General features: G+C 44.9%; 1 protein-coding gene across 1 annotated transcript in view; it reads left to right on the forward strand.

The window, feature by feature from the left end:
- The first annotated feature begins 4923 nt into the window (after positions 1-4923).
- Positions 4924-14766, forward strand: part of hdac4 (histone deacetylase 4) — a 437614-nt gene continuing 427771 nt past the window's right edge. The window contains exon 1 of the mRNA XM_034186647.1: positions 4924-5028. The gene's annotated coding sequence lies outside the window, so the exon portion shown is untranslated. The remainder of the gene's footprint in view (positions 5029-14766) is intronic.

Consider the following 14766-nt stretch of genomic DNA (forward strand, 5'->3'; position numbering starts at 1 on the left):
CTCACAGCAAGAAGGTCCTGGGATCTTTACATACCTCCCGCCCCATCTTTGCATGGGTTCCCTCCGGCTGCTCCAGCTTCCAAACACATGCACGTTATGTGGGTTGGAGAGTTTAAATTGACAGTAGGTCTGAGTAGAGAAGCTTGAATCTTCGACTGGACTGGGTTGCTTGATGCAAGGACGTTTTGCTTCTAATTGCAGACGCTTCCTCAGCTAAATTTCTTGCTCTGGTAGTCTGACTTCTGTCTTGACTCTTGTAGAGAAGAATAACAGAAGCCAGCAAAAGCTGGAGTTTTAAACCTAACCAGACCTCTCCTACCGAGAAGCACACTGATATTGGCTAGTGACTAACAATTGCTCTAATTAGCACCTGTTATGCTCTAGTTAGCACCCTCTTAATGACAGGGCAGCTGTCCCTCCTAACGATGGTACTGATGCTCTCCTGACAACTCTCCTGATGATGTGAATGACTCATTACCATGAACAAAAGACTGAAACTGCTTTGACCTGAGTACCTCATTGTAAACAGGGGACAAAGCGTGTCTCAGACCCCCTCCCCGGTTAAGGCTGGGTTTCAACTGTTTCACACAGTGTCTTTAAGGTGGAGATGAACTGCAGACTGAGGTCCACCAGTGCCCTCTCTGTGGTGCTGGTATAGCCTTTTGTGTAATGGCTGCTTAGTCGCACCTATGTAGTGTTCGTTACAGTTTTCCTGACATCTGATAGAATACACTACATTGTTCTATATTTCTCCTTTTTCACACAATTCACAGACCATAGGTCTAAGTGTGTTTGTCTGTCTACATGTGGTTCTGCGATAGACCGGCATCCTGTCCAGGGTAGAGCAATACTGCATTCAGAAACCTTGGAAGCTCAGAAAGACCTGACATAAAAAAAAACCTCCTGCTTCTGGAAAAAGTGCGTTCATGAGATTTTCTCAGAGACAAATATGGATCAAATACTTAAACCTCTGGGGCCGAAGCCGTCGTATACGACGCTAAGACCAAGCTTTACTAAATTCTAAATAACTTTTGAATGATATGAGATAGAAACTTACTTTTTTTTGCTGAAAAGTTAACTCCGCTGACTTTCAAGCCAGCCATCGGCCATCTTTGTACTCCTCATAGAAGCTGTGTGATGACGTGCGCAATGTGAGTGTCCAATTGGTTCACCATCACATGGTTTTCCAAAATGCAATTGTAGGGTAGATTTATCTCACGTGAAAAGCCAAAGATCGTTTTCAGGAGTGATACGTTACTAGTTGGCCCGTTTGAATAGCCCCCTGGGTGCTCCAATGAGTACATACTATTAGTACATACTCAGTGTGCCCTGCGCCATTACGCACAGCGATCAGTGAAAGCAGGAGCACATGGAGAGTCTCTCCACTAGTTTGCATGTGAATGTTACTGGATAACTCTGTTGCTTTCTCTGCGTAAAGCACTGTTTACCATATCATGGGCAACAAAACGCATAGACCATTTTGTATATATTGTTCGAAATGTGCATTTGTGTTTATTGTTTGAACCTTATTGTTGTACAGTCTTCCACACAATAAGACCTCGAATTACCTTTATAAAGTGTCAAAACAGTTGTTTATTGTAGTTTGCTTTGTGTTGTGAATAAATGTGTGTGGAAAATTATTTTTCGCTTTATTTTTTCCTTGCCTGTTTTTGATTGTAAACCTTTATTACACTTATAAAACACAACAAAAACATATATATTCTGAAAGCACAGGTTGTCCTGAAAAAAAAGAGACATAAAATTTGATTGTGGGATGCAGGGAGAGCTGTTAACAGCAATAATAAAACATTTATGCCAGGCGAGTGAACTGTCCAAAAAATGCCCTCGGACACCAGAGGGTTAAGCCAAATTTATGGTACTCCATATCCGCAAGCCACGCAGAGCACTCGCCATCATGGCGGGACCCTCTCCGTAGCCTGACTTGCACCTCCCAAAATTATAACTACATATTGAGATGACGAGACTGCATGGGCTGTGATTGATCCGCAAACTCCATCATTTCCAGAATCTCACTTTTCCAGTGTCACAAGTAACCCAGTTTTCACAAAAAAAACAAAAAAAAAACATTCATGGGTAGCAACGCTTGGCTCTAGATCCAAATTTAGCATGATAGAAACACAAGCTGGGTTCAGGATGCTTCCACGGCGAAACAGGTGCCTTTGCCATGAGTGCTGCATCAACTGTGAGCGGTGCAGGTGTGTGAAAGCTGTGGGCTGGTGCAGTAGTGGCAGTGTGGGCAGGGATGAGTGCTGCAGCAGCCATGTCGTGGTGTTGCCCAGCTAGAAAAAAACTTGTCCATGTTGTTTGCCAGTGCACAGCAGTCTGTAATGGTGGTGTTGGCAAAAGCTGCACACACCTGAGGGGGAGTTGCCACAAGAGGAGGTGGACAAACAGGACGTCAAGCCTGAGCGTTGAGAGCTGCGTATTAATTCCTTGCTGGGGGATTTTGCAGGAGACTAACCAGCTTTGTCACTGTGGAACTGCTGAGGGCCGACACAACATAATAGTAATTTGTGTCATCTGTGGTGATCTCCCGCAGTGGAAATTGCCACAGTTGAAAGTAGGAGCAACAATTGCCCATTTTGACAAAGCATCTGTGTGCCACTTTATTTCTCCTTTTTCACACAATTCACAGACCTTTTACAACAGCTTGTCCATGTCCGTTAACCTCACAGGAGTTCTGACCAGCCCAGTCTCACGTTTTTTTTTTTCATGCTCCCGTGATGAAATGAGTCAAATTTTCGTGACGGGATTTTTTTAATTCACTATTACTAACCCTACACTTACCCCCAACCCTAACCTTAACCATAAGCTAACCCTACTCCTTTCCCCCAACCCTAGCCATAACTACCCCGACCACTGCTTCACTTTAAATTTTTTTGTGCAGCCATCATGGAATGAATTAGAATGAATTTGTGCTGCCATGATGAAAATGAGGTGCTTTTCGTCGCAATATCATGAACCAATAGATTAATTTATATTTCGTGCTGCTGAATCACGACTTGTTGTGAGACTGGGTTGGTTCTGAAAGGACAAAAGACCACAGTGGGTCGAGACAGCTTGTCATATGCACAGCAGGAATACACATGGGCAGTTACCCACACACGGGCTGAGAGAGGAAACATCATGCACACCTCAGTGTGTTAACACCTGCAGAACAGAGGACACACTCAAAACACTGGTGGCGACACTTTGGCATGTGGTTCGCACATCTGGGCATGTTGCCACATATCAAACAGGAAACACGTGGTATGGTGAATTATGTCCATTATGTGTTGAATGTCCGCCACATGTTCCAGAAGCATTGGATAGCAGTACACAGAGTAAGAAGCACACAGAGTAAATGGTAAATGGACTGCATTTACTGTATATAACACTTTTTCATCTGCATCAGACGCTCAAAGCGCTTTACAGTTATGCCTCACATTACACAGACACTCACAGACCGATGTCAGGGTGCTACCATGCAAAGTACTCACTACACACTGGGAGCAACTTGGGGATTAAGGACCTTGCCCAAAGGCCCTTCATGATTTTCAGGTCAGGTTGGGATTAGAACCGGGATTTGAACTGAAGCTGAAAGGCAAAAAAAGAAAAATATTTAAAAGGTGGGGAGTCTGGGTGGGGGGGCAGAGCTCCCCCAGAAGCTGAAAGACAAAACCAAAAAACTTGTTTAAAAAGGTGGGGATTGGGGGGGGGGCCCAGAAGCTGAAAGGTTTTAGTCATGCTAATGCTCCTCTGAAGCATTTACTCAAAAAAAAGTCTGAAGGACCTAAATGACATGGTGAGATGCTGAAGAGCTCTGCTCGTTCATGTCCATGACATATACAGAAATTAATAATAATTATTATTATTATAATAATACTGTGTATATGATAACAATAACCTAAACAATTTATAAATACATTAAGTTGCTCTAAAAAGAGGTCTAAGGTTCTAAAAACATTCTGGACTCACATGCCATTCCAACTCATTATAGAGGGTTTTCATGTGACGTATCAGTCACGTCATTTTGTGTCCTGCGGCCATTCTGGATTACGACGTGGTGGCCGCTGTGATACGCTACGTGCATTTGGTGAACAATTGCAGAAGCTTCAACGTCTGTGTGAAGAAGCCTCACGGCACCATGGCGCTGAGAGAGATCCGTCGCTACCAGAAATCCACTGCTCCCAGAATTTTATTTTATTCTGCAATAAAATTATATAAGAATACATAAAAATACTGCCGAGGATAACACAAGAACGCTTCCAATACGGATGCTTATTTACATTGTGGTCCTCAAGCACCGAGCTGCTGATCCGCAAGCTGCCCTTCTAGCGCCTGGTGAGAGAAATCGCTCAGGACTTCAAGACGACCTCCGCTTTCAGAGCTCCGCTGTGATGCTCTGCAGGAGGCCGGTGAGGCTGACCTGGTCGGCAGCTTCCTAGTTCACAAAATCGCAGTGTGACACGGTCGGTCAGTTCGTTACATCGCCACTAAATTCACTATCTGGTATAAGATACGGATCCACTGAACCAACTGCTACACATCTATCATGATAAATAGCTTCATCTCGAGGATTTAAAGCATCGTAATAACCGTACAATCTCTCCATTTTTCTATCACGTGACAGCCTCCTTGTAATCCAGAATGGAGACAGCAACTGTCCTGCAGCAAATCGGTCACGCGATTGAAAACCCTCTATACAAACTTTGCGTAATTTATTACCACCTTTGAAAAAATGTCACCTCCCTATTTCATAAACACTACCCAATCTAGAGCCCGTGGATCCCCACGTGCAGCACGCTTGTTTATTATACCATTCATTCATGCACATCTGTGCATCTGTCCGTCATCCTGCAGACCACGCCTCCCACACAAACACAGGCGGGCGCGTGTCACGTGATGATTTCAGCATGGCGGCGGAGTTTGGAGAAGGATTTTTCGGCACCGACGGGTCCTAAAACCTGCCCGGACTGGATGCTGCTTTGACGACAGTCGCCGTGTGAGCTTCGGCTGTTCTTTCAGGTAAATTTTTTTTGTTGTTGTGGTTGGTGTTATTTTAAAAACTCTGTAGTTTGAATGTGGTCAGGCGCCATTGAGTGGAAAGAACAACACAGTTTTGGTTTGTTGCGCGTTTCTCAGTTCACTTCAGAGGCAGTTTTGTTGTTATTATTTTTACTACATGCTTATTTGTATACACCAAGTGTAAAAGCCGTAACGCTGTCATGTTTGTGTGTGTGTGTGTGTTTTTCTTGGTGTTGTGCAACATGGTTTTTAACCCGTTTGTGCCCAGATTGTTTTTTTTTTATAAGTGTAAAAAGTTGCATTAGTACCTTTGAGATTTTTTTATTGTGAGTAGTATATGACAGTGATACACGTCGGTAACAATTGTTGCCAGTGGAGCAAAACGGGTTAACAATGAGCCGACCTACTGGGTTTTTTTTTGTGTTATTAACATGTTGACACATAACAGACTGTCACTACAAGGGACAAAGGTACTAAACTATATATACTTTTAAACTTTCCCCTTATAATACCTGAGCTATCAGCTGGAAGAGCTGCTAGTTTTGTCACTGTGAAGAAAAAGCACAGCAAACTTGAAAACCTGAAACCCGAAAAGCAACACACACACACACACACACACACACACACACACACACACACACACACACACACACACACACACACACACACACACACACACACACACACACACACACACACACACACACTTGTAATCTACCAGCTGGTGTTTGTGGGAAGGAATCAGTATTTGCAGGATAGAGGATTGCCATGAATGTGTTGTAAACACAGGAGTGCAGCTGTGCCCTGCTGTGGCCTTTAGCCTCCACTAGTGGAAACTATTCCATCAGCATGACAGACTGTTGAAGTCTGTGTGGAAACTCGAGGTCCTGGTGTTTTGTGTTATTTGTTACTGCACAGATCAGCAAAATCTGAATATTCTGGAGTGGCAACATTTAATTGATCTTCAGTCAGCTATTAAATTACTTCAATATCATTTAAAAAGTAACTTTTTTTCAGCTTATTAAATGTGACTATTTTCTGGTTTATTTTAAGGGGGTCAGCTGAAAAATTTTGAATCCTACACAGTTATTTCAAAAGGTTCTAAAAACATGATACTCCCATAAATCACATATCTGCTTAAGCCTGGTTCACACGGCAAGATTTTTAAATTGTCTGTAGGTTTCCTATACCCGAGAGAGCACCCATATGGAGATAAAAAAAAAAATCATAGATCTAACAGTTTTGGTCGTACAGTGTGTGGTGTGCAGCCACATGGTAACACCACAAACGAACAGATCTCACACATGAATATTCCCAGGTCAGACGGCAAATCTTGCAAAATCTCTCAAGATTAAATGTGACTTCAGAGTAGATAAACATGGTGGATGAGGAAGATGCAACAGAGATAAGTTTGTGGACTATTTCTAACAGAAAAAAATGATACAAAAAGAAAAGAAGAGTTGCTGGTTAAAGGAGTGGAGACAGCATGACCACCGGACTTTCTGGTAAGCCATAACAGCCGTTTAGATTTTGGATTCCACACTGTGTGTCCGTCACCTCGCTTTCTGATTGGCTCCACATCACATTCAGCAGGCTGCGTGCTCGTTTGGGGACACCACACACTGCGATAACGGGCCAAGACAATTCAACATGTATATCCATCCCCAATTTGCGGTCTAAGCGGTCCCAACATCCTTCTGAGCATATCAGAGTGCTCTTAACACACCACACATGGCAGGAATATTTGATACGATTATCTTTAGCGTCATCACGATAATCAGGGCATCCTTAAGATTGTCGGAAGGGGAAGATCGTGTCCAATATCGGCCTAATTATCTTGCTGTGTGAACCAGGCATTAGGGCACTATCTCACTGGGCTGCAACAGCTTGCAAGGGAATATAACAGAATTTGCATGATGTTCGCTAGGTGTTGCTAACCCCTCATTTGAGTCATAGGGTGTTGCTTGTATCACACCTGAATTCGGAACAATTCAAAGTTGGCAAAGCGATAAAGGTCCTAAAGACCGTTGAGAATAGTTTCTGAAACTCATAATGTGTGAGACCTTTGTGAGGAATTGACCATACATGAAACTACATTGCAAGTGATTGAAGACAAAAATGATGATCTGACATTCCTCATGGGAGACACTCATGAGCTGTCCTGGTAGTACGCCAAAATAGCGGAGATGATCAGAGTGAAATAGCGCTTCTTGAAATGGCAGCGCAAGTCCAGCAGCACCACCATCCAGCCTGGCTGTGTACACAGTTTCAGTGGGCTTCAGGACTCCTATTCACTTGATTTGGACTTGTGTTTTTAGTTTTTTCTTTTTTTAGATTTGTTTTTTATTGAGGAACACAATGGAAGTTATATGCTGGTGCCTGGCTCCAACCCACTGTGCACACAGGAGTATGGAGGAGGAGGAGGAGGATGTCACCAGTGATATGTGCCAACTCAACATGCAGATCCACCTCAGATCTGCTGTGGTGACCCCAAGTGAAAAAACAAAACAAAACAAGGGAACAGCCAAAGGGACTTACTATGTCCTTGTAGAACAAGAGTAATCAGAGATTTCTGGAGTGAAGAATTTCATGCCCTGATATTTATCTGTGGTGCATATTTGTTGAGAATCCGTGAAGTAGTTTAGACGTAATCCTTCAAAGACTATATAAAGTGAACTCTTTATCCAAAATCCGGATCAGGTTCACCTCCAAAAATTCAGTGGAGTCTTCCATGCCCAAATATATCTGTGGTGAAAAGTTGGTGAGAATCCGCAAAGTAATTATGAAGTAATCCTTCAAAGCCTATATAAAATGAAATCTTGATCTAGAATCCGGATCCAGATCACGTCCAAAATTCAGTGGAGTCTTCCATGCCCTAATAGCTATATGTGGTGCAAATTTGATGAGAATCTGTAAAGTAATATTGAAGTAATCCTTCAAAGCCTATATAAAGGGAAATCTTGATCCAGAATTCAGATCTGGATCACCTCCAAAATTCATTGGAGTCTTCCATGCCCTAAAGCCCCTTTAGCATTGGTGTATTCGTAGAGCTGCTCATTGCAGTGTATCGTCTACGCTGCGTTGAGCAGCTCTACGCCCACTTTTAGAGCTCTACGTCGAGTTTTTGCTCCCTGCGCAGCACTATGTTGAGGGCTACGCGCGTAGGATGGAAGAAATGAAACATGTTTAATTTTCTTCGGTGTAGAGCGCTGGACACAGTTTGAATCAGGTCTGCGCAGCACAGCGTTACTGCATGTAAGTCTGTGCAACACTGCGCTCCTGTACACAACCAAAAACTGAGTGCGTCAGCTGGAGAACATGATCACACAGCCCACGGCACCTGTGTGTTCAGAACAGGGAATCGAACCTCACTCTCACTCTCTCTCTCTCTGTGTCTGATCGAACCTGTGCACTTGCTGCATGTCGGTGCGCTCATCAAACGCCCTGATTGATCAGTCTGATCAAAACTGAAAAGAGCTGTGACTCTTTAAAATAAACTCGCACCTGCTGCATGGCGGTGCGATCATCAAACACCCTGATCGATCAGTCTGATCAAAGCTGAAAAAAGCTGTGACTCTTTAAAATAAAGGTGCACTTGATGCATGTCGGTGCGATCATCAAACGCCCTGATCAATCAGACTGATCAAAACTGAAAAGAGCTGTGACTCTTTAAAATAAACGCACACTCGCTGCATGTCGGTGCGATCATCAGATGACCTGATTGATAAGGTCTGATCAAATCAGCAGACCTTATCGGAGCAACCGGAGGTTTAAAAGTTTAACGAGTCACAGCGTTTTGTTCAGGGCAGCCTGTTATGTGTCGGACGCAGCTCGGAGAACCGACCAGCGTTTGAAGGACCCAGTATGAAATAAGCAGAGCACGGTACAAAGGCTAACTGAATTTAATACATAACAGTGATAATATAATAACAAAAAGGTGCGGCCTGGCGTGGTGCGCTCCCAGCAGCGCTAACGGTCTGGAGCCAGAAGCTGTTTCGGACCCAAGGACCCCGCCGACACCCCCCAGGTGGCCGCAACAACCGAGTCTGTGAAAGAAGGAACCATTATGTGAGTCCACACTCTACACACAGAACACTTAAAGGTGTACAAACAGCAAACACTTCCTGGCTTGATTACTGATCAGCTTCCAAACCTGCAGGCATGGAACATCCAGTTCACAAAACTCCACCGCAGTGGAAGCTGATACATGACTAACAAACAGCTCAATACAATAAGGTGTGAGGGACACCACATTTACTGACTGTATAACTGTTAGTCACAAAATCTAACGTACCTCAGGAAGTGTGCTGACGAGCGTGAGACCTCACCCCCTCCTCTTTCACAGACTGTGCATCAAACCTGGACGTTCTCAGCATCCGCTGCTGATGAGATGGCTCCCGAGACGACGATCTCACCCGTCTGGTCACAGGGTCGTGTCTCTGGCAAATACACACTGTGCACTCCAGTCTTAAATGCCAACATGTTCCAATCCATCCAGATGCACCGCAGCTGTGAGTCCTGACGAGTCGCAGGTGATCAGGGTGAGGTCCTGACAGCCTCAGCAACACAGCCACTCAGTCCCAAATGCACGCCACCTGGGAGGAAAACCAAAAAACAGAAACAAACCGGCAGCCAGGCCCCCCCCAGCCATATAACAGTACCCCACCCTCACGGGAAGCCTCCCGGCGACCACACACACCTGGCCCAGGAGAAACACCCCCCTCCAGGGACCATGGCTGGAAACCGCGTCTGCGTTCATCCTCCAACAGACTGGTTGAACTGGCTGCATCTTTGCCCCTGTCTCCGACAGTCTCTTAGCACAGGTGTGGCCAGGAGTTCTTACACCTGTGCGGTCAGCCTTTATCCAAACATGTGTGATTAGTCATAAAACAAAACAACCAAAACACCCCCCCCCTCCCCAGGGGACCGTCCCATCAAACCCCAGGGAAGGGGAGAAAGGAAAAACAACCCAAACCCAAGCCTACAAACAAAAATACTAAACCCCCCCCCCCCCCCCAGAGGACCGTTCCATCAAACCCTAGGGAAGGGGAGAAAAGAAAAACCCAAACTTGAGCTCACAAACACAAATGCCAAAATACCCCCCCTCCCCCCCCCAGAGGACCGTTCCATCAAACCCCAGGGAAGGGGAGAAAAGAAAAACCCAAACTCGAGCTCACAAACAAAAATGCCAAAATACCCCCCCTCCTCCCCCCAAACGACACGTAGGGACCAACACCCCCCAGAGGGCCACCCGCCAGCTCCAGGAGTAATAACCACGGCCGAGGTCCCTTTGGGATCCAACGTCACCCACGGGGACTACCAGCGCCTCCCAGAGGACCACTCGTTAACCCCAGGAGACGCCTCCCCTTATGACTAATGGACCCAGCCCCGGCCGTCCACGGCTAGATGGACCCAACGCCCTTTCCCCCCCAGAGGACACCACAGTCAAACCCTGAGGGCGGAAACTGGGGGGGGGGAAACAAAAAAAATACCCCAAACCCCCCCCCTCCCCTCCCGGGTGCAGAGGCCACCTGGGAAACGCCCAGCACAACCTAACTGCACCCCTCCAGCAATGCCGACACTACGGCACACCCGGCTGGAGTCAGAGGAGAAGAGAGGGCATAACAAAAAACAAAAAGAAAAAACAACCCAAGTACCAACCCCATCACCCCCCCAGGGGACCGTTCCATCCAACCCTGGGGATGTGAAACAAAAAGAAACAAAAGAAAAAACAAACAGACCAACACACAGTTGTTTGGGTCCCTGTTTTTTTTTTTTTTGCAAAGGCTACAGGGCCACACCCCCAGCCAAATAGTGGACAACAAAAAATAAAAGCCCACACAAAAACCAACTCAAAAAACACCCACACAAAATGAACTAACACAAAACAAATCAGTGAGTTATACCGTCAAGCTCCACCAAATGGAACACACCTGTTCCTACTCAAGAGCTTGACGGTAACGTGATGCAGTCACCACAAGGGGGAACCAGAGTGCAAAAAATGAAAAAAAAACCCTTTGGCGACAGAAAAAACAAACGAGCTGCTCTTATGTGCGCAGCTGAGTGCAACACACAACCAAAATGTGCTCAACTAAATAACGCCGGAGCTGAAACAACAGACGCAGTAGTTACCTTTATCCGGGGAAACGGGGCTACGACTGTAACACAGGAAGCCCAGCGACCCGTGCTAACAGAGCTCCGCCGTGCGCGTGAACCCATTACAAACGCACTCTTGCAGCTCCCGTTTACACCTCTTATCCGGTCGGAGTGTGACGCGAAGCCGTCGCCAGTCACACTCCACCACGACCCATGGATAAGGCACAACACAGGAACACGGCTGCAAGAGAGCACAAATTAGTATCCAGTAATGGGTCTCAAACATGCACCTTCCGGGCGGAGAGCCCCGCAACTGATCCGGATAACCACTGAACGTCTGCTGCCGCCTTCCCGGCGCGTTACCGTCTCTGCTACCGCTGGGTCCGTGATGTTTGGCCAGAGACTACTGTTATGTGTCGGACGCAGCTCGGAGAACCGACCAGCGTTTGAAGGACCCAGTATGAAATAAGCAGAGCACGGTACAAAGGCTAACTGAATTTAATACATAACAGTGATAATATAATAACAAAAAGGTGCGGCCTGGCGTGGTGCACTCCCAGCAGCGCTAATGGTCCGGAGCCAGAAGCTGTTTCGGACCCAAGGACCCCGCCGACACCCCCCAGGTGGCCGCAACAACCGAGTCTGTGAAAGAAGGAACCATTATGTGAGTCCACACTCTACACACAGAACACTTAAAGGTGTACAAACAGCAAACACTTCCTGGCTTGATTACTGATCAGCTTCCAAACCTGCAGGCATGGAACATCCAGTTCACAAAACTCCACCGCAGTGGAAGCTGATACATGACTAACAAACAGCTCAATACAATAAGGTGTGAGGGACACCACATTTACTGACTGTATAACTGTTAGTCACAAAATCTAACGTACCTCAGGAAGTGTGCTGACAAGCGTGAGACCTCACCCCCTCCTCTTTCACAGACTGTGCATCAAACCTGGACGTTCTCAGCATCCGCTGCTGATGAGATGGCTCCCGAGACGACGATCTCACCTGTCTGGTCACAGGGTCGTGTCTCTGGCAAATACACACTGTGCACTCCAGTCTTAAATGCCAACATGTTCCAATCCATCCAGATGCACCGCAGCTGTGAGTCCTGACGAGTCGCAGGTGATCAGGGTGAGGTCCTGACAGCCTCAGCAACACAGCCACTCAGTCCCAAATGCACGCCACCTGGTAGGAAAACCAAAAAACAGAAACAAACCGGCAGCCAGGCCCCCCCCCCCCCCAGCCATATAACACAGCCTTTACCGCTGCCAGACTCAGCAGCATCTGGACACAATGAAAGTGATTGACCAAGACAAAATAAATAAATAAATAAATAAATAATGTTATATGACTGTTTTTGAGCCGCACCACACCTGCAGTAGAGAAAAGAGCGCACTTCCACAGAGGCAGAAAGTAGCACTGAACTGGTTTAATAGCGGCAAGGTACACGCGACTGTGTGCACACATTAAAAAGCGAACACACGCAGCTGCAAGTATGAACGAACACTGAAAAAGGGCAGAGTACGCACGTATTTCGGGCGTATTTAAATGACACACAACGCCGCAATGAGCAGCTCTACGAATACACCAATGTGAAAGGAGCTGAAGCTCTCACCTATTTCTTTTGGAGACTTTTGTCACTCAGGAACAGTGTTGCCACAGTTACTTTGAAAATTTACTTTATTAGTTACTTTATGCAGTTAGTTTGTACAGTTACTTCATTAGCAGCTTTATGCAGTTACTTTATTAGCAGCTGTCGACAACTTGTAACTATAATGTAGCTAATAAGGAAACTAGTAATCCAACTTGGTTTCTCTTAAAATTGAGTAATCAGCAAAGTAACTAATCACCAAAGTAACTGATAGTTACTTTTCTGAGTACTCAAGCTTAAAAATAACCGTTACATTACTAGTTACTTTATTAGTTGCATTCAGCAGCTGCAGATAACTTGTCGGCAGCTGCTAATGAAGAAACTGTATAAAGTAACTGTAGAATGTAACTGTAAAAAGTAACGAATAAAGTAACTTTTCAAAGTAACTGTGGCAACACTGCTCTGGAATGAGTGAAAGTTGAGGTACAGCTGTGTTTGTTTGTTGGAATTGCAGAGCGGCACGGAGCAGTGACACCGTGAAGCCACTTCAGCCATTGTTGACAACTAAGTGGAAGTCCAAATACACAGTTAACTTTTACTTCCACATAAGAAACCCAGAAACATGAAAATCCCCCATTAAGTCCCTTTAACCCCGAGCCTACAGTCAGCATGTTCCTGTCGCACAAGTTGCACAAATGCCTATTAAATAAGGCACCAAGCCTTCAAGAAAAAAAGGGTGTTATTTCAGTTGCCCACAGATTTTATGTAGAATTTGTCATTGCTGAAAGATGTACCACCACTGTTTTAAAAAAAGTCATAAAAAGAATTTTCTTAGTCATGACTATAATTTTATTCCTCACTCCTTAAATAAGGGATTCATAAGATGACATTGCCAATATTATCAAAATTCAGGCTGTCTGGAAAAACATTAATAAATAGTTCTCCAGAAGGGAAATGTTCAAATGAACAGACAGCAATGCAATATTTTTGGTAGTGACCCATACAGTCTATGGTAGTGACCATAGTAACACAACAGATCACAGGGGCGTCCTCTGATTTATGCGAGGAATGCTGGGAAGCACATGGTGGCAGCCAATTAGAGTGTAGAAAGGCAGGGCGACGTTAGCTGAGTTTTCATGGGAAACGAAATAAATGCTCCGAAACAGCTTATTTCTATATAAATCGTATATGTTAGCATCTACACCGTGTGTAGCACATCATGTAAGGTCAAAGGGAATTTCCAGTCATTTCAAAACCTAATGCATGTGTAGTTGCGCACACACACTTCCTCCTGTAGATGGTGTTAAAAGGAAAACAAAATATTCAAAATACTCCAACTAACTTCATGTTTATTTAGCTGACAGCTGATATCAGGTCTTCATAGGCATCATACAAGTGTTGACTTAATGTTCTGTTGTGTCATAGAGATCAAGGTGTAGTATATAGGATCTTACCAACCATGCAACGTATGAGACATTTGCAATTTTTTTTTGAGGAATAAAAAAAAATTTAATAACTTTTACATGAGAAATGTTAAGTGCCATTTTTAACAATCATTGATCAGGATGAACCCCTGAGATGTAGAAGCTCATCATTTCAGCTCCATCTCTTGTGTCAGAAGTGGGGCATACAAGGAATCTTGGTTCTTCAACAGTGTTCATGGTTGGATAAAAATGATGAGCTCCATAGTGTCTTGGCTCTTCAACAATGTTCATGGTTGGATAAAAATGATGAGCTCCATAGTATCTTGGCTCTTCAACAATGTTCAGTGATGAGCTCCATGGAATCTTGGCTCTTCAGAAATGTTCATTGTTGGATGAAAATGATGAGCTCCATGGAATCTTGGCTCTTCAACATTGTTTAACAATGAGCTCCATGGAATCTTGGCTTATCAAGAGTGTACGTGGTTGGGCAACAGTGACCAGTTGCATGGAATCTTGGATTCTCAACAGTGTACGTGGTTGGGCAACAGTGACCAGTTGCATGGAATCTTGGATTCTCAACAGTGTATGTCATTGGGCAGCAGTGATCAGCGTCATGGAATC

The sequence above is a fragment of the Thalassophryne amazonica genome, chromosome 14 (genome assembly GCF_902500255.1).
Source record: "Thalassophryne amazonica chromosome 14, fThaAma1.1, whole genome shotgun sequence".
NCBI classification, from domain to species: Eukaryota; Metazoa; Chordata; class Actinopteri; order Batrachoidiformes; family Batrachoididae; genus Thalassophryne; species Thalassophryne amazonica.